Source organism: Falco biarmicus, chromosome 1 (genome assembly GCF_023638135.1).
Source record: "Falco biarmicus isolate bFalBia1 chromosome 1, bFalBia1.pri, whole genome shotgun sequence".
In the NCBI taxonomy this organism is placed as follows: Eukaryota; Metazoa; Chordata; class Aves; order Falconiformes; family Falconidae; genus Falco; species Falco biarmicus.
In genome coordinates this window covers 92,737,640-92,758,586 of record NC_079288.1, presented here as the reverse complement: position 1 = coordinate 92,758,586, position 20,947 = coordinate 92,737,640, and positions in this window count along the sequence as shown.

Genomic DNA, 20,947 nt, shown 5'->3' with positions numbered 1-20,947 from the left:
GTGGTAGCCGTTTACCAAGACTGATCCATTTCTCTACAACGAAGTCCTTAAATAACACATATCTGCTCATTGTTTGCTTTTTTTTTCTTTTTTAAATTTTTTTCTGAACTAAATATCTGCTGATTTGGCTTCATTTTTAAACAAAAATTATATAATGAATACATATTAAAAGAGGGTTATTTCTCTGGTATGAGTCAGTGTTCAATCTCAAAACCTCAAACACAGCAACCAGTCTGAAAGCTAAACCACACAAATAATTGTATATTCAATTCCAATAGAACACTTTTTCAATCTAAATTGCAAATAAAGCATCGATTGACTTTTGAGACAACACATTTTGCGATGTTCAGAAGAGTCTGCATCAAAGAACGACTGTTTTAAGCTCTTTGCAAACTCTCCAGAATGAATCACATTGCATACACTCAAAAGTAATAACTGTTGTGCCTTTGTTGAGAATTTCATGATTTTTCACAGGTCGTCCTTTGGTTTTGATCATTCTTGTCTTTCATTCCAGCATACTGGGAAACCTTGCGGTCAGACAGCCCCTGCCTACTAATGCAAGAGAGATTTCCCCATTCTCTCTTCAAGTCTTACCAGGTGTGTGCAGCAGCTCTGAAAAAGTTCCCCTGGGGGAATATTTCAAGGCAATTGCTGTAATAAGATCTATCTTTCTTCAGCTGCAAAAAGGTTTCCACTCTGCCCACTCCAGCATATTTACATCTATGGAAAGGGCCCACCAGAGTTTGTGTTAAGAGGAGATTTGCCTCTAGAATCCTAAACTGAGGGAGTGGCACATGGGGTTGTGTGGACCTTTGGGAATTCCCTTTCCAAAGCCTGCTGACAAACAAGAGGTAGTCCTACAAGGCGGACTTCAGACAAACGTGTTAGTTCTGACAGCATGGATGTGAGTATTCAGATGTCAAATGAGTGCTGGGCATAATCTGGTCTGCCCTGAGCACCCTGCATCTTATCCGCTCCACAGCACAGGGCTCATGGGGAAACAGATGAGGCATCCATCCACTGCAGTATGAGGGGGTGCGTTATACCGACATCTCAGATCTAGACCATGACCCCCCATAACTAGCAGTCACGCTCAGCTGCAGTAGTTTGAGTTCTGCTAGGAGGTGTGGATTAATCGCTGGATAAATTAGGATTTTTTGTGTGTTTTGACACAATGCCAAGAATGATAGGTTCTATCTCTGGCTTCAGTGTAGTGCCTTTGTCTTGCTCAGCTGCTACTTCAAGCACTGAAACTGCTTTCACTGGCTGGAAATTTGTCTAGAGCAAGATATTCTAAGACGTACAAGGGCTTAAAATGATACTTATCTGACCCTTGATGGACTCCAAGGCAGGAACAAGGAACCCTTCTCCTTGTCTCTCTTGGAATTTGCACTACCCCAGGTCTGAGAATCATGCCCCTTTTTCATATTAAGAGAAAAAGGTTTTATTTTCTAGCCAGAGAGAGCTCACCTACTTCATAGACACCTAAGACTACTGACATTTTGGAGGTCGTCATTGGTGGAATTATCAGAAAAAGGTTAAAGAGGGAATTGGCAACTGGAAGGATACCTCAAAGCTTTACAAACAGTATTTATTATGCTACAAACAGCAGCATATTTTCTTCAGGGCCAGGAAAGTGAAAAGCCTCTGTAATTGCTAACTACAAATGTTTACATTATCCAGGGAATTGCAAATTCCCTTTAATTGTTGATAGCAGTTCAGATACTTGATCTAGAGGAAGTAAAACAGGGAGTGAGATCAGTTGCTACAGCCAGTTCTCACTCTGTCATCCTAAGGGGAAACAAGCTGCTGTGAACACAGGGGCAATACAAGGACAGTTTATCTAAAAGCTAAAAACTTTCAAAAAGTTGAAAATAAACCAGCGTGTTGTGGTACCAAGCTCATTTGAAAAATTATGAAATAACACCACAGGTTTCTATGGAGCAGATTACAATTCATCTATGTATAATCAAGTGTTTTGGTCCATAGACTAAGTATACAGGCTCACCAGGCAAAATTTCATGTTTGCAGTGAATTTACTTTCCTTGAGAATCCCCTTTGCACACAGTTAGGCCATACTGCTGCCATTTGCTTTCTTCCCCTTGTAAACATCTTGGCAGACAAAATCCCAGCTACCAACTGAAAACACATCTTGAATGCATTAGCAAACAAAAAACCATGCAACTACTGAAATGAAGAGTTCTACTCAGGAAGGTATCCTGCACTTAGGAAAGTATATTACATTTTACACACGACAAAACAACAAACTGAAGCACCTCTGACCTGAGTCTTGTGGGAAAGTTAGGAGTTAACATCAGTCACCAAAAGCAGGCTATAAATATAATTACCAGTACTGGGAATTTTATTACAATATTCATTTAACTATTGTGTTTATCAGAGAACTTATATCTACTTAACTCGTGGCACCCTGGAAAAGATTCCCTGAGGATAATTAAAACCTGAAATCCTCAGGGGATTAACATCAGCAAATCCCAGCCCCCTAGGTCTAAGGGATTGGTCTGAGGATTCACAGATGTCTTTTATACAGTCATCAGTGTTTCAGGCTGCCAGTTTCATGTACCATCAAAAATGGCCAGTACAGCCTTTTCTCAAAGTGAACAAAAGCAAAGTGCATTAGGAGAGTGGCTGGGCCAGGTTGTGAAGCATTTGACCTTACACCTTTGTTTTGCTTCTGAAATGGCTTTCCCCAGGCATCCAGTCACCGGCCAGGTCATCAGGGCAAGTTTTAGTGTTTCCTTTATTCCTGTAAGGCTTTCACTCACCACCACCACCCCATATATATACACATATACATAAAGAAAGGGAAGGTGTGAGAAAATTCCAGATAGTGGTAGAAAAAATGTGTAATTATTTTTACAGGAAGCAGGAACAAGTGAAGATGCCATACTAGGGATATAGTAAAAGCTGGGGGACTAATAGGCAGGCCTTTTGGTCTAGGGAAACGGGAAACCACATCTAGGATACATAAACTTTTTTTTTATTTAAAAGAATCATGTGCCAATCATTTATTCACTGATGGCACCTACTGGTATGATGTAGGATGGGGAGCCTGCAGCATAAGTTAAGAGGAGGATGCTCCTAGAGGCAGAGAAATTGACAGAAAGTAATTTTCAGTTTCTAATGCCATAAAATGACCAAGTAACCAGAACTCCCTCTACAGTCCTCCTTTGAACACAAATCTGGCTGAAGGAAATTCATGGGGTTATGGACATACTGACATAGTATTCTTGAATTACAGTTCTGGAGAACAAAGTTCACAAAATGGGAGTTTTTAGGTCTTGTAGAGTTTTTTTCCCCAAAGCAGATGTGTTAGAGCCCTGAAAAGTAGCACTGCTCCTACAAGTAGCACTTACAAGTCACAGCACTCAAAAAAAAATGTGAGAAGAAAAAACACCACCATAACTTCTAAATAATTACTGATATTCACAATCATATGAAGGAATAACTTTTAAAAATACATGAAAACTAAATAATCTTCCATGAAATACATAAGATACACTCACAAGGACGCATGAATCCCTGTATGCTGGGTTTTTACATATTTTGGTTTTATTAAAGCTTTCACAGGTGCTACAGTTACTAGACTAGAAAACAAATATTAATACCTTAGTAATTTGTCACAATGAATAGTAAGATACTTTCTAAAAAAATTATGTTGCAATTCACACAATTTATATTTGCTAAAACCCTTGGTTTATAGGTCAGCACACAAAAAAATGAATCCCCTAAAAGACAGTGTCTATTAGGTATAGTTAGGAAGATCCTCACTGGATCATATTCCGACTAGTACATATACTGCCTGTCATGTGCATTTGGAAAACAAAGGTGAAAAGTGAAAATCTTTTGATCTTCCATGCCATTTTCCTGTATTCTCTCTACCAGGCTGCCAAAATTCAATGTATTATGACAATTTATTATTACATCCTACACAGTATTACAACACATGAACATCATTTTTTGCAAAATGTGGAGGGCTGCCAAGATGGACAGGGGCTGGGGCATGTCATACATGGAGAAGCTGAAGGTGGGTTTCTTCAGCCTGGAGGAGAGGGGACTGAAGGGGAACCTTATTGCTCTCTACCTCATGGATGATCATAGTGAAGACAGAGCCAAACTCTCCTTGGTGAGGCACAGTAAAAAAGATGCAAAGTAACAGACAAAAGTCACAGGAAGAACAATTCTACGAGGAAAAAAAAACATCTCCCAATGAGTAAAGTTGAACCCTGGAGCAGGTTGTCTGGAGAGTTGGTCTCTGTCCTTGGAGACATCTAAAACTCTTCTGGATATGGGTCCAGGCAACCTGGTCTAACTGGAAAGACCTTCTTTGAGCATGGGATTGGACCAGATAGAATCATAGAATCATTTAGATTGGGAAAAACCTTTGAGATCATCAAGTCCAACCGTTAAATGAGATGACCTCAGAGGCCATACTCTGTGATGCCATGATAACTCTGCAACCTAGAAAGGTACAGAGCCATTTGCATAAAATCAGCAATTTTAGAGGAGGCCACCACAGCAGGAATATATGAGTAAATGATGGGGTTGAAAAGACACTAAAAATTACCCTTGTTAATATTTCTTAAAGTTTTTAAAAACCAAAATGGATTCTGAAATTCTGATTTACAAACGAACCACATTTCTGAAAAATACATGAAGTAAGAAAATAGTTCAAACACTGATAATCTCTGATTTCTCTGGAACATCAAGTATAAGCAGAATTCCCAGCTGGTTAAGGTAGCAGACATGGGGGTGGAGAGAAACACTAATTATACATTAGCTCAGTTAAACCAATTCATGGGGGATTGCACCATATGAATTGATGAAATAAATGTTAGTATATGAAATGATGGAAAAACTAGTAAACATGTAATCATTGTAAACCCATCACTGTGATAGGTAGCTTGGATTTCTAAATGCTACAGTAAGGATAAGACTTCAAAAGAGATGAGACTTGTCCAGCCTGCATATAGCCTACAATTTGTTTTCAACAGCAATTAAACTGACAGGAAAATCAGCAGGAAAAGAGAGTAAACATAAAATGTAAACAGAAAGCAGCCCCTAGGAACTTCCTGGAAAAGTGAAGTAATGATAACTCTGGGGGATAAAACATAGTTTAATTATACAGAAAGACAAATTAAGTCAATAGAGTTGAAGTGTTTGATTATACCAAAAGAGAAATAACTTGCATGTTAATATAGCAGATAAAGAGATTCTGCTCCAAATCTTTACCCAGTGTAAATCCTACAGCTCTAGCAAAGTCAGGGTAGGTCATGACTAGGGGTCCAAGCTTCAAGATGTTTATCTTGTAAGAAAATAAGGTACAGTTCATACCCCTCTTTTCATATTGAATAGTGTTTTGTTCTTCAGACAGTCTTCATAATTCCAAAAAGTTACTTACAAAACAAAATCATACTCAAAGAGCTCAACATCAAGATTTAGAAGATCTTAGCAAAAGTGAGCAAACCTGACAGAGGAGTGGCAGCTTTTGTGCTCATAAACAAAGCTGCTGCCCCTCTATATCCCTGAAGTCTAAAGAATTGCTATATATACCTTATATCATTCAAAAGGTGTTAACATATTACTTTCACCTAGAAAGACAAACACATGTTTCTGCATCTTTGATAAATGTCCTTTTTTAGTAAATTAAATCAGAGCATATTGTGAAAACAAGTACTTTTAGGACAGGCAAGATGCATTACTATGAAAAAGTGGTTGTGTACCTATGTGATTAGGCTCAATTTATAGAACTTGCCCTCTGCGAGTGTTTTTAGTCATTTATTTCAGAGTGTATTTACAAAAATCACAAGTGATCCCACCAGGATCTGCAGATTAGCACTGAGGATATTGGCCAGCCTTGGTATTCAAAGTGAAGTTCATTCTCTCCTCCACAATTGTCCCTCTCTGTGACAATGCATAAATAATAGTTCTGTGGTTTTTGAAGACCCCACACAGAGGTTTTGTGATAATCTTCCAAATCTGGTCATAGATTCAATGTTTGGTTGCATAATTTATTGTTTAGATAGAATATAGTATAGTTAGAATGCATTTTAGAATGACCTCACATCCTGATTTTGAAATTTTGGGTAATGGAGAATACATGACTTTTTTATTAGATGGTCCAAGAGTCAGTTATCTTCAGCTTAAGAAATATAAATCTACATTTAAATAGGAACTGAATTCATCCTTTCAAGTAAATCATTCCATTGCTCTGAGCTTTCTTTTCCACCTGCTGTATTCTGTTCACTTGGCCCACATTGAACCACCATATTGCCTGCAAGCAAAATTCATCCTGAGTGAGTCTTCCATCTCACCCACTACAACTTTTTACCCCAAGAAAATGGTTCTTGTGCAGGTCCTCGTGCAGGACCAGTGCAAACCACTCTGCTAGCTGATCCAAAACAAAGGTAAGGCAGGGGGGCAGATTTTTGCCCACATAGGACTTAGGGCATCAACTGTGTCTCAGGAGTGGGGAAAAGGAAACCAAATCACCTGCCTCTACCTTTCTGATCAAAGGCACAGAGGTGTGTGGCAAATAGAGGTCTGACAAGCCATTACACCGTCAGCACCCACAGGGATTTAGAGAGGATCATTCCAGCATCAAGGGTTATCACCATGTCCAAGAACCTTGTGGAGGTAGAGAAAGAAGCATCTGCTGTACAGGCAGTGTGCATGTGAGAGCTGGAGAAGGAGAAAAAAGGTGTGCTTCTGATATAACAATTCTTTATTTAAAAAAAAAAAAAAAAAAGAAAAAAGAAAAGAAAAAGAGAAATGTAAGTATCTATAGTGAAAAACAAGAAATCATTTGAAAAACAGAGGATGTTACTTAAATCCTTACAAAAAGTTAACAAAACATGGCCTTGGAAGAAGGAATAGATACCATAAATGTGTCAAGATGGGACACAAGAAGATAAGCTCAAGGAGAACCAAATCGGTAATGAAACTAAACAGAAAACTATCTCAACTATGTGTGAACTATCCTAATTAGCATACTAAAAGATCCACCCTGGAGCAAAGAGAGCCCCCTACAAACAAAGCCCCTCCCCACAGAACATGAGTGGTGAGAATAAAGAGCACTGTACCTTTCAATGGAGATAGGGCTCCTAAAAACAGATGACAGTTAAGTGTGACTAAACGTGATTGTAAAAAATTGTTCAAAGTGTGTCAAAAGTTTTACTATGTGCTAAAAGGCATACTAGCTTTGTGAATTTACCACCTAGCGCCCGTCTCTGCACAGGCATGCAATAAACAAATACCTGGACTCTATGTTGATCAGCTCTTGCACACTGGGTGGAGAACCCAGATTTGGGATGATACTTCCTCCATAGGGCCAGCCTCAACTGTGCCATGTGGCTGGTGCTGCTGCCACCATGTCAATAAGCAGAGAGGGCCCAGGCTCACACCGGCACCGCCACATTTACACCACAGCCTTTCTCGGAAGGAACTCTTCCTGTACCACCACCGCACCGTGTCTGTTACAGATAGCAACTATAGCACAGTGTCACCCAAAGAAAAGAAAAAGTACTGGTGCTGACTCGCAAGTGGAATAAATTATTACGTTTCTTCTCATAGCTTGCCACCATTGAAATTCCTACTCAGGTTTTTTTCTGCCAATTTCTAAAGAGTTTATTTAGGGAAAAACATTTAGATGGCTTAGACGGTATGAATTTTCCCACTCTTAGTACAATACTTTCAATCATTTACTTTCCTAGCTAGATCTTTTACCCTTTTTTACTCAGGTAAATGTCAAACAGAAGTCTTGGCCTGCTTACAGCAGACTATGCATGTTGAATCTGTTTCTAACAAATTAATGATGTATGTTTGTTTCTGAATATCCATTTTCTCATTGGGATTGCATTCTTTCTGCTGATTTCAGCAGCCTTCATTCTAAACCATCAACCACCACTATTATCATCTAGTAAACATCACATCCTGAAGAGAGGGTTCACCAATTCTAACAGAATTCTGGCAATACCCAATTGACTAAAAGAAACTTGGGGAGATACCTGAGATGACAAAACATTTTAAATGTTAGCAAATTAGGACCTCAGCATAGCCACAGCCACTGAGGAAAAATGGCATGTCTAAACAGCTGTAGAAAAAATGGTGGGTGGAGGAGGGAGAATTTCACAAGTGATAATTAACTTAGTGAACTATATCACAGAGTATTGTAATGTTGTAGTAGATCTGAAGTGGAGAAAAAGGTAACATGTAAAATCTTCTTAATGAGCATTTAAACACAGAGTCCCCAAAGCAAGAACTGAATTGACAAGGGCAAGTCTCACTGAGCCAAATCTTACTGACACCTTGCTATTTCCTAAATTGAGGTGACAAGCCATGTGCCCCAGGGAGAATAGTGAGCCATGATCTGATGAAAAGGAGGAGAAGTACTCAGATATGAGTACAGACACCATTTTCTAATTTATCCTGTGGAGTATCTCAGCTGTATACCCCTTGGACTTGCACAGGATGCCCTAATTCACAGCATGCTTAAATGCTGCACTTAATGTTTCTTTTGCCTTTCATTTTCAGGAGTTTATAGTAGCTCGTAAGGTGTGATAAGTTATTTACTTAAGTGAAGGGGTATTTAGGTGCTTTGCAACGCAGACACGTGCTTTAAGGAATTTTCCACAGCACTTAAACAGGTAACTGCCATCTGTACTAGTAAGCATGAAGCTTTTCAGTACCTTGAGACCTATACATTTCTTTACAAATCTGGCCTATATACCTGCTGAGGTCATATAACACCATTCATGGTGAGCTATGCTTGAGGAATTAAGCCTCAAATGGGCTGTATTTTTTGTAGCTGCAACAATACTAGGGAACTGGATGTAATACTGAAATAGAGATGCTAATGAAACTCCTGGTGATAAATCTTCTAGGCCAGCTGGTCAGTTAGACTCATTTTGAGCTGTTCTGCATATTCAGTAACCTTTCAAAAATAACACAAACAGGACATGTTTTGAAAATAAAAACACATACTCACCATAATAGTCTTAATACCATAAACCTTCTTGCAGCCTAAGACACCACAGTGGTCCAGAGCAGTCATAAATGGAAACCCCATCCAGGCATAAGTAAGCCTGAACTCTTCAGAGAATAAGCCTACAACTCAATTCATGCCCATTCTCCAGGGACTGATATTGCAAATGATTGTCTCCTAGTATAAGGAAAGCTCTGGTATGGGAAATGGACCCATTACTTACTGGACCACTGATTGAAACCCCCATGAAGGTTCAGCAGAAAGAATTCATAACTTTACCTCAAAAGTTGATTTTGACCACAGTTGTTCACAAAAGCGAATCTTCAAAGCGAAATATTCGAGTACTTCATGTCTTTTTTAATCCCTTATTAAAATTATTTATGATTTTGATTTTGATTTAAAATGCTTAAGAACGCTCATTATGAAAAGAAATATAGCTCAGCAGGAATCTCACACAATATGTTGATTACAATTCTATGGCATTTATTTAAGACTGAGAGAAATGTCCCTGGCATAATGCCAGTCAGCACAGAGTCTGGTAACTGCAGAGGTTAAAAAGGCTAAATCCGGGTACATTTACATGCTCCTTTAGTTATTGAGAAGACAGTTGGTCACTGGAGGCTGATAACATTCCTATGGTTAAAGGCCTTTTTATCTCCCAGGGTACTGAGGGACTAATTATGTAATGCTAGGGGGTTTACACATGCCAGATTTTGTATTCATTTTTATTAAAAACAAGTAATTATAACACCAATACAGAGTGATCATGCAAAGATGATAAAATACAAATTACTGATAATTAAAAGTTGCATGTGAAGGTATTTAGAAGTATTCCTATTTATAAATAACAATAATCTGAAATAAAGGGGTGTATGAAAAGCCAGACATATTACTGTATTAAGATTGTCTTCCTATAAGCTCTTGCTTTCTCTTACTAAATTATTTATATAAAAGCTTATAATTAAATATTACAGTATTTAAATATTTTTGGCACATTATCAATAAATTACAGGAATTACTTTTGTAGCTTCTTACATTCTATTTTTTCTGACCGATACCATACATGTCTTGTGGCAAGTAAATTAAATTTTTCAACATTATGATTTATACTTCTCTGTTCTATTGCTAATCTGGTAATTGAATAGTTTGTGCATGACTAAGTTGTTTTGGCAGTTCATCACCCCTGTATTTTTTTAATTTTTTTATAGTGTTCTCTGATGTGGTGAGATTGGGGGGGTTAGAGGGAAAATTAATTTAAATATTTGCAAATCCGTTTTTGAATAGAAAGCATCTTTTGACAATATTCTTACTTTAAATATCCATAAAATATTATTTTATTAGTTCACTTGAAGGAGAGCTAGGAGATATTCTAGATTTCAGAATGTCATGCTATAAGTTAGTGTGATGAATTTTGGTAGATTGCTGTAAATCTGATTTTCAGAAATGTTGAGTCCCAAGCCATACCAGTTCAAGTTAGTAAGAGCAAACAAGCTGTTGCTTCTCTAAAAAAAAAAATAAATCAATCTGTTATGCAGATGTGCATTTTAAAATGAACAACCATAAATACCTCATAAATACTCAAGAATAAAAAAGACTATGATAAATTGAACTAATTCTCTTAGCTAATGTGCAGCATGGACTTGCATTGATGTTAATAGCGGAAAAGAGGTTTTAGTCTTTTAGTCAAACAGCACCAGGTCTTTTTTTATTTCTTTTAAATAATATCACTTTTAATAGCTGTCATGTCACAAGTGAAATGAGTGAATGTGTGCATATGCATCTGTGTAATAAAGTGCAACGCTAATGATGTAATAATTCTGTATGTGCTCACAAACACAAGGTAAATCTCACTATCTTTGTTTGAAAGGCAACATGGCTCGAAACATTTTTGCTTTTGAAGCCTCATAGACCCTTTCCCTTTCTTCATTTCTCACTCTCTCTCTAGGATGAAGGACATGAGGGCATGTATATTGCTGACAGGAAAAACCTTGCTTAATGAAAATAAGCTGAGCTAAAGATTCTAGAAGAAAGATACCTCAACACTGAAATTATATGTATTTGCTTTCTATGCATTTCAGCACCAAACACATGAAACACTGGTGCCAGCAACTGCAGTGTAGATAAGCAACAGATCAAGAGCTTTTCGTGTGGAAAGATTGCATTAGCCCAGGGAACAATAGTCTCCAGATACTGCTGAGCCACAGTGTAAAGAGGAAATATAATTTAAACAAGTGAGAGCAGGTATATATTACCCACGGACCTACTGCCATGGTTCTCATTTCTTAACCTTTAAAGACAAACACCTATTTGTTGAAGGACAGAAGAATGGTCCTGGTATAGAAGAGAATGTGACATATCTTAACCCACAGTAAAATATGGGTTATGTCTATACAGCATTCTTCACAAAAATGAGTATGTACATATACAAAGTCTGTCATTATTAATTTTTTCTTCCTTGAAAATAATAAAAAATCAAAACAAAGCCCAAATGTTTTATGCAAAGGTTTTAAATTAATATTTCACACAAGAGAAGCAATCTTTCTCATTTTGTAGGTCATATCACGTGACCACATAAAGGGTGACTGCAGACACCCTTTTTTCAGCATTACATTTTATCATCATTATGGGAGTTTTGCCTTTCGCTGAAGGTTCATCCCACTTCCAAGCAGCCATCTCCTCCACCCAGTCCCATGTTGCTACAGAGATCCCTCCATCACAGGCTAGCAACCTGAGGCAGAGAAACCATGAAATGTGTCAGCGCTGCTAAGCAGTGCTCAGCTAGGTGAATACCCAAAATTTTTCCCATGGCAGTTCAGATCACTTTAAAATTTTTGCATGCTGCGATTATCTCATATTTATAAAAAAATATATTCATGAGTTGTGGAAGCTCTCTTAAAGGAAAACCCCATGAGTAGACATAGCCGAAGGAGGGGCTGCTCCCCCAAAAAAGCAGCCACAGTCTCCAAACTCACCACAGTCTATGCAGAAATGCATAATTAGAAGCCAAATGGATCTGCTAAGCTTGGTGTCAGAAGAGACTGAGATTTGAAAGAATCCAAGACAAAGTTTATGACACTATTTTATTGGGGTTTTAGAGATAACCTCTTATAGATATCGTTGTTAAAAATTGTGCCTCAGTTTTCTCTTTTCCTTGTATTCCATTTTAATAGCACTATCACTAACTTATCTTGTGGGGAATTTTAAGGAAAGAGCTGTTATAAAAATAACAAACAAAGGTCATTAACCTGGAAACTTTTGACATCAACAGGCTATTTTCATGCGTAAGTATTGGGCACCACAGAAAATTCTTAGTTAATACTGAAACTATCAGCAATGTATAATCTTAAACCAACAGTCTATATTACTGAATACCATTTATCTTAAGACATAAATTTCTTTGTTTCATCTCTATTTTATCCTGTAATGACCCCTTTGAGATGATCTTTCAGCACCATCTGCTACCAGAAAAAGCAAGTACATAAATGTATGGGTTTTCAAATTTTCATATGCAGATAGTACTTTCCCTTGGTACAGTAGCAGTCCACAGATAGGACTGGTCATGTTCAGCAAGGAGAAAGCCTATAGCCTGGTGAATTTAATATTACATATTTGATTATTGGCTGGTAGTAAATAAAAAACTACTTACTGAGTTTTATGCAATATTTGAAATAACTAATTTAACTATGTACTAATCTAGAATACTAGCCAGGAAACTATATCCATCCTCCTAATACTAAAAACACTCCTAGTCCTCCTAAGACTAAAAATATCATGTAAATAATATTTGCTTGTACAGTAAACTACCAATTTTGCCACCTTTACAATTGCTGGTTTCACAACATGGAAATGATTGATTCCCCAGTGGGAGGTATTATTCAGCACAAGCAAAGACAGTTGATCTTGTTCCCACTGAATTGCTTCACAAACTGCCAGGGAAGCAGGACTACCTATTTGACTTTATGTAGTCCTTTCAAAGATGCAGGCAGAACCTAGTAATTCCTTTCACATATATCCACCCTTCGTAACTCAGCTTTTTGTTCCAGTGTGTATCACAGCTACCTCATACACTATGGAAATTACAGAGCTTCTCTACTGGAATCAAAAACAATTAAGAACAAAAGCTGTTTTCAAAGTGACATGTTTAAAAAATAACACTTTCGGTGTAATTAATAAGCTGTGAATTAACAGTTATTTTCCTCCTCAGACCAAATTATACCCTGACATAACTATATGCTGTTTCCAGTGAATTCCTTAAAGTACATTTACAAACATGCATGCACTATTCAGAATTTTAGTAAAGCAGCCATGTCTCATGCCCTTCATTCTGTCAGAGCCTGATCTCACACCTAAATAAAAGAGAGACAGTTTCTGTTTAGTAGAAGACTAGCAGTGAAGCTGCCACCTCAGCTTTTCTCTTTGTTCTGTTAATCCAGGTATTCCAAAATTAACCGGGGGGGGGGGGGGAGGGGGGGGGGGGAGCAGGAATAATAAAAATCCCTGAAGCAGTGGAAAGCAGACAAGATGAAATTGTGGTTAAAGGGAAAAAGGTATAAAACCACTGTGTCTTATTTTATTCTCTTACCTCAAGATTCATCTCCTCAGGTGTATGTGTGATCTACAGAGACCACAGAATAGTTCCTGTCATGCACCCATATTTATGCATTTAAAATGCGGAAAACACATATTCTTTCTCTTTGCTATTGTAACGCAGTATGACCAAATGTTAATATCTCATGACTGTGAGGCACATTGCATCCCTGAGCACAGAATAACTATGTGCAGGAAGGAAGCATGTACCGATATCACCACAGGGAAATCCAAGGGCACAGTTTTGTGTTACAACTCTGTGGAGCCCATGTGAACGGGCACTCCTGGAATAGGCAGCCCTAATCCCAAAACACCTGTCCTACCTGCAGGAGTAGGTTCCTAAAATTGTCTTGAGTCTGATCCCCAAGTTTGTGCAAACACAGGTGATTGAGCCAACAAAAATAAGGTATGATTTTGCAGCGTGGTTATTCTGCTGTACAAGCCAGCTGAAGTCAGTTAACCCTGCAGCTGCACAGCTCAATTTCCAATCAAGGAGAAGGGGACAAAGACAGACAGGGGGAGTGAGGCTGCTACTTTCAGATGCAGTCACTCCTAGATGAAGCTACATGTGAAACCCATGCTGAGACATAAGAGCTACCGGGGTGTGACGTACTGGCAGTACCCCAAGCTGGTGTGTGTCCAAGTTTCCAGCCTCATGACCAAAGTGCTCAGAGAAGAAACTACAATATGTATAGTTGTGAGGGGGTGAGAGGACCAGACCAAGTCAGCTATATTCTAGGTAGCTAGGTCATTTGCTAAGAGACAATGCGCTTAATGTTTAAATGTTTCCCTGAGCTGCAACCTTAATGAACTTCAATGAAGAAAGGCTACGATGGGAAAAGGAAGTTGAAGAGGGAAGATGCAGAAAGAAGTTATGATGTCAGGAGAGCCAAAAAAAGCCTTTCTATCCCTGATCTTCCCCCACAGGGGAAGGAAGGGAATGAACGATCACATCTCCTGATTTATTGCCAGTTGTTGACTTGGCTGTAATGTTTATCACTGTTTTAATCCCCCACAAATTCTTTTTTTTGACCCCACGGCACAAGCATATCATCCAGCAAAAGCCTCTTCTTCCTCCCTTCATGGACTACAGCACACAAAGGGACAGTACACGTGATGCCATGCCTCTGCCCCTCTGCGAAAGCTCAGTGAGGTGTTGTGGCACAGGCATGTGATCTTCCTTTCTGTCATTCACCTTCAAGACATTTGCAAATTTGTGCTGGGATGACTGTTGTGCCTGGATCTTTTGGAGCAGAGAATGAAGAGTAGAGACCAACACAAGTATGGTTTCCTCTGTTCTTTTCCTCTCCCTCTCCCCAGCCACCAGCACGCACACAAAGATGATTTAACTTGTATTGTTCATAAAATTAGTGGATCCACTACATTATGCTGCTCTGATAAAACTGCCTTGTTTTCCCCTGCCTCTAATTCTTCTCCTCACCAGATCAAGTATATCTGTTGTGTACTGTTTGAAATTGCTGGAACACAAAACGCTAGCATACATTTCACAAAATCATACACTTTACAGTATATGTCCCAGCTTTTTAGCATGGGTGACAATGATATACTTTAGTTACAATCGAGAACATCAACAGATTGTATTACAATCTGTCACACATTCTCAGGAGGGAGAAATTGGCAACTCACTACACCGAAGAACAGTAATCAAGCATCTGGAATATTACAGTACAAGTAGATTTTATATGATCTGACTAGTTGAAGCAATTTATAATAATGACTTTTTAAAAATGAGCTTGCCAACAAGAGGCCTCTGTAACAAGCTTATGTTCATATTGACACCAGAATACTTAATGCATGTGTCTCTGATCAATAGTTTCTCTCATCTATTTTACTAATGATATTGTTCTAAGTTATTTGCACCCAAAATAGATGCATCTTAATGGAAAAAAAAAAATAAAATCTTGGTGCTAATAAAAATAATACCCTAGTTTTATAGATGCCTAATGCTCAAGAAGAACTTTAAGAATGCTCAGTAAGCAAAACATTTGTGTCATTTTCTGCACCATTGGCAAGTAAAACATAATAACTGCTTTCTCTCATGTGAGGAAAATGATATATTGAACAATCTGACAAAAATAGAAAGGCTGACAAAAAATAATCCAAAGGGGAAAAAAAAAGTCCTCTAGTCTCTATTACCCTGAGCTTGGACCATTACAAAGGTTCCTTTTGTTCAAAGAAAACCAGTAAGAATCAACGAAACTGTGAATATGATGTTTAATTCCTAAAGCACAAGTTATTAACGTTCTAGCTTGGGTGAAAAGCTCAATATAGTAGCCTACATTGACAGGGAACCCAGGCCAAAAAACTGCTAAGCTACTTCTAAGGTTGTATCTGTCAATCACTAACATACAAGACAGAAAGAGGAAAGCTAAAGAGAATGTTATGATGTTCTTTCAAGACAAATATTTTTAAAGGGAGGAGAAATGAAACTAAAAAGCACCCTATAAAAATATTTTTAAACATAGTTATGCATAATTAGATTTATTCAAACAAATTTAAAATTATTCCTGTCTTCCAATTCTGAAAACTCTGTGAAACAGAGACTTGAAACAGAAATTTTAGGGCAATCCGTAAGAAGGATACAGTTTATGATTAAGTTATATGATTAAGAATTAAGGTCTAAGACACTTCAAACCTGGAATACTTATGAAATATATAGTAAGATGAATTAAATAGTTTTTATTTTCTACCAGCTAGACTTCAAACCAGAATAGCTAAGCATGGACTTGTATCACCTTAAAACCATGGTCTGACCCAGTTCTCACAACCAATGACACCTATGCTGCCAGAGGACTGGGAACAGCAGAGGATATGAGATAAATGAAGGAATCAGACTAGTTATACACTGTTCTTTCTCGTCATCCTTCTCCTCCTTCTTCTTGAACCTCAAAACAACTTCTTCAGATAGTCAAGATAGTTCTAAACATCAAGACCCATGCTGGGCCTCATCAGGCATAGGAGGAGAGAGCTGCTATACCTCTCCATCCTTTCTGGCCCAACAAGTAAAGTGAAGTTTCCCACCACTTCCATTGGTCATCCTAGCATTAAGGAGAAAACTTACTCAGGGACACCGATTTCCTTGTGCCCACACTTTGGAGTGGCAAACCTGGCAATAGGCATACACACTACCAGATTACAGGCCTATGGTGTGTCTCACAGCCAAGAAAAACACCATTTGCAAGGAAATCTTCATGTGACTGATGGCTTTAACCCATTCACAACTCACTGTTGTAGGAGACATAGAAGAGCAGATGTTCCTATGACCAAGAGCCAGCCTTGTATCCAGTGCCTTTCCTCCCACTGTTATATCCTGAACCCTGCAGACCCTTTCACGCTCATCTCACAGCATGCATCTGTTGATCTCTCAAAAAATCACCGGATCAGTTGCGTCGAGAGTTAGAGCTACAGGAACACTTCTCAATTCCTTTCTTGCATTTCTTGGAGTTGTCTTAGTGATGACAAAGGATTACTAGAGCTAGATGCAGCTTAAGAAGCACCATAGTTTTCAGGGGAAACCACCACTTGAGTTTGGCCTAGCTCAGCCTTATATACTTAGCTAAGCTTCATTAGATCCACTCTTATTGGCAGATGATCCCTGTCCTGGTTTCAGCTGGGATAGAGTTAATTTTCTTCTTAGTAGCTGGTGCAGCACTGTGTTTTGGCTCTGATGTGAGAACAGTGTTGATAGGACACTGATGTTTTTAGCTGTTGCTGGGTGATGTTTATACTAAATCAAGGACTTTTCAGTTTCTTGGGCCCTGCCAGCCAGAGGGCTGGAGAGGCACAGGAAACTGAGAGGGGACACAGCCAGGACAGGTGACCCAAGCTAGCCAAAGAGGTATTCCATACCATATGATGTCATGCTGAGTATATAAACTGGGGGAAGAAGAAGGAATGGGGGGGACATCTAGCATTAAGGTGTTTGTCTTCCTGAGTAATTGTTATGTGTGCTGAAGCCCTGCTGTCCTGGGGATGGCTGAACACCCGCCTGCTGGTGAAAAGTAATGAATTAATTCCTTGCTTTGTTTTGCTTGCGTGCATGGCTTTTGCTTTACCTATTAAATTGTTCTTACCTCAACCCTCAAGTTTTACATTCCTTTCTGGGTGAGGGGGAGTGAGCGAGCGGCTGCGTGGTGCTTGGTTGCTGGCCAGGGTTAAACCACAACAATCCCAAAAAGGCAATAAAAACCCTAAAAGCCTTATGAGTTATCACTCTGAAGTTAGGAAGGCTTCAGTAATAACTCTGAGCATAAGGGATGAACAAGAAAGCCTCAACAGTCCTGTAGAGGAACAAAGATTTACAGCTCCATTGTGTCCACACACAAAGCCTAAGAGCAGATGAGCCTTCCACAGCACTGAAGAGTTATCCAGACTAGATACTCCTGAAAAAAAAGGTTAAAATCAGCTCCAAGGACTTGTTTTGAACAAGGATAATGTCCTTGAGCTAGAAAAGTAGCAACCCATGGACCTTTTAGTATAAAACTAGATTTTGCATGATAAGGTTGACAGACTGCCTGAATAAGCTGCAGGTGCCTTCCTTCTGAACTTTTCTCCTGTTTGTTAGTTTACCTGCTGTTGTGTTTAAAAATGTGACACAGACAGCTCAGTCTCAGAGCACTGACCACCTGTTCTGACTTGGAGGTCTCACTGCCTGCAGACCATCTTCAGTGTGTTTTGTGGAAAATGAGAGGAGAAAAAGTGAGGCAGTAGCACATGTATTAAGTCTGGGGAGACATAGAACAGCTATACTGATTGAGAAGAGACACCACAGCACATTTGGGGAGAGCAACCTGGCCTAAGGGCTTCAAAGTGTCTGGGCATGACTCCCAGTATGAACACAGACGGAGTGGGTGATTTGGCAAATGCCAAGGGAAGTAATGAGAGGGATCAGGGAGCGCCTAGGGCATCAGCATCTGATGTGAGTACTGCTACAGAGGGGGTTGGCCCCAGGAAGAGGAATGAGGCACTGAAGACCTGGCAGGGAGTGATTGCTTTAACATCAAAAGATTGAGTGCTACAGTAGCTCATTTTTTTGTTTTTCCAGACTGGAAAGCTCCACAGCGGTAATATCTGTTCTGCTCCCTTGCCAAGGAGGAAGCCCAGCACATATGACCTCTAACAGATGTTTCTCCCCCACTGTTAGGGAACCGTAGAAGGGCACCTGACAAGTCGGGACATCCACAGAGGCATAGCTAACCCTGACACACATGCAAAAGAGCCTGACAGCTCCCTAAAAGACAGAACATTATGAAGACTGAGTAGCTGCTTGAAGAGCAGAAAATCATAAGATACACTAAGATGCAACTTCTTTATGGAGCAGGGTAAGCATGACTGATAGGGCTGTGTCAATAATGATGAATACAGCCAAAGCTGCTGCTTATCTCCTACTGTTCTGCTTTCAAAGCATGACAAACCATAACTGGCTACTTGCATTTATTCAAAGGTAACTAAGAACAAGGACTAAAAATACAGAACCGACAGATCAAACACGGGCCAAAAAATTAGGGAAAATCTTGGGCTAAGGGACAAAAAAGCAATACGTAGAGCTCTCAGTACTGAGAGCAGTGCTAGAAGAGTTAGACCAGTTCTTTTAAGACTGGGAGCAGAAAGAAGACAGAAAGGCTGCTGAGATGTTGTGGAGCGGAATGAGGGTCTTCACGTTTAAGAAGGAATGAGTAGATGGGGTTCTCCTCTCTGGGAGCAGGAGAAGAGGAGAAAAAGTAAAGAGAGCTGGAGCCTGAAGAGTGTCTCAAAAAGGAGAAGGAAAGATTGCTGATCTTGCTTTCCAATTAGGATGTTAATGTTGTGTTTCCTACAGCCTTGAACAGATTTTAGTGGGCTGAAATGTTGATACTGATTTTGCAAAGCAACAACTTCCTGATGGGGTTTTCTGAAGTCAACAGAAATTGGATCACTAAAACTTACCAAATAATTCTAAAATCCAAATCTGCACATTCATTTGTGTGAATTTTATGGCATTTCCTTGTAGATGAAAATGAAAATTAGGGTTCTTTGATTTGATTTGGAGGAGGTCTCACTACTATTAATGAAATTCTGTTGCTCAGTGTACTGGAACCAACTTAAAATATTCTGTCATACCTCAAAATTTATATAAATATTTCCCAAACCATTTAATTGGAATTCAGACAAAAAACCACAATGCATAAACATAAATTCATTTAATTTCATGGTTAGTTCCTTAATACATTTTCAGTAAATGTCCTCTAAAATATTTTCTGTATACAATGAATTCTTTACAAAATAAGATATGACCGCAGCATAGTGTTTCTTATTAAATATTCACAAAGAAGGGGGAAGCTATGTTTTTGATGTAGAGGTAAAGTGTGAATAAGAAAGACTCAGCTCTATGAATGTGTGTTGTATGAGTCTTTACGGGAGGTACAGGAAAACCTTCTGACAGAATACTGCTTAAGAAATTGACCAAGGCATTCCATCTTTTGGCCATTTTATGATATATTGCTTGATACAGCAGCAAAGCCAAAAGCAGATTTGTTAACAGCTATCACATCATTTCTCAAAATTACTTTAGAAATGTGAGCTAAATGTTGAATATTGTAACAGTTTTTTCCATTATGTGTGAGAGTATAATAAAATAGTAATAAAAGCTCTTTATTACACAGTAGCTCAACAGTCCTGCTTACACAGGACATTTTCATCCTGTTCCATTTTTAACAGTTGCAAACATAATGCTGATTTTGCAGCTGATGTAGCAAAGGACAAGTCACATTCAGCATCATGTCAGCTAGCTGTACTTAAACTTATTGAGAATACAGTTTCAATTTGAGTGCATGATTACTACCAGAACTTGTCCATTCCTACACCACCTAAAAAATCACACCAAACTGTGTCAGCTAACTTGAATATTAAAAATCACATTTAAGGGGGATAAGATCTGTACTCTCTCAAGCTACATTTCTTTTACTCAAACAGGACTTCATCCATAAGGATGAGTTTCAAAAATTAAACATTTTCTCATCTTTTATGAAGAACTTCCAGGTACAGCAAAAGACCATCACAGCTCTGAGATGTGAACTTGTGTCATTTTCACTTAAAATTAATTCTTTCACTTTGCTCTTTTAATTATCTATATTACTTGAGAATTAAAAATAGAGCTACCTACTGTTTGTGTTGTATTTCATTGCCAGTTCTTCCCTCTCCTCTGACCGCATATTCCCCCTGATGTAGCTGAATGTGCAGTAAGGCTCCTGGGTCTAAAGCTTAGTACTCCCCAAGTCCTCATGGCCTTTAGCATTTCCTCTATCTTCATCTATTGCCCTGATACATCATTGTGGTGAGTTTGAGCCAAAATCTGTTCCC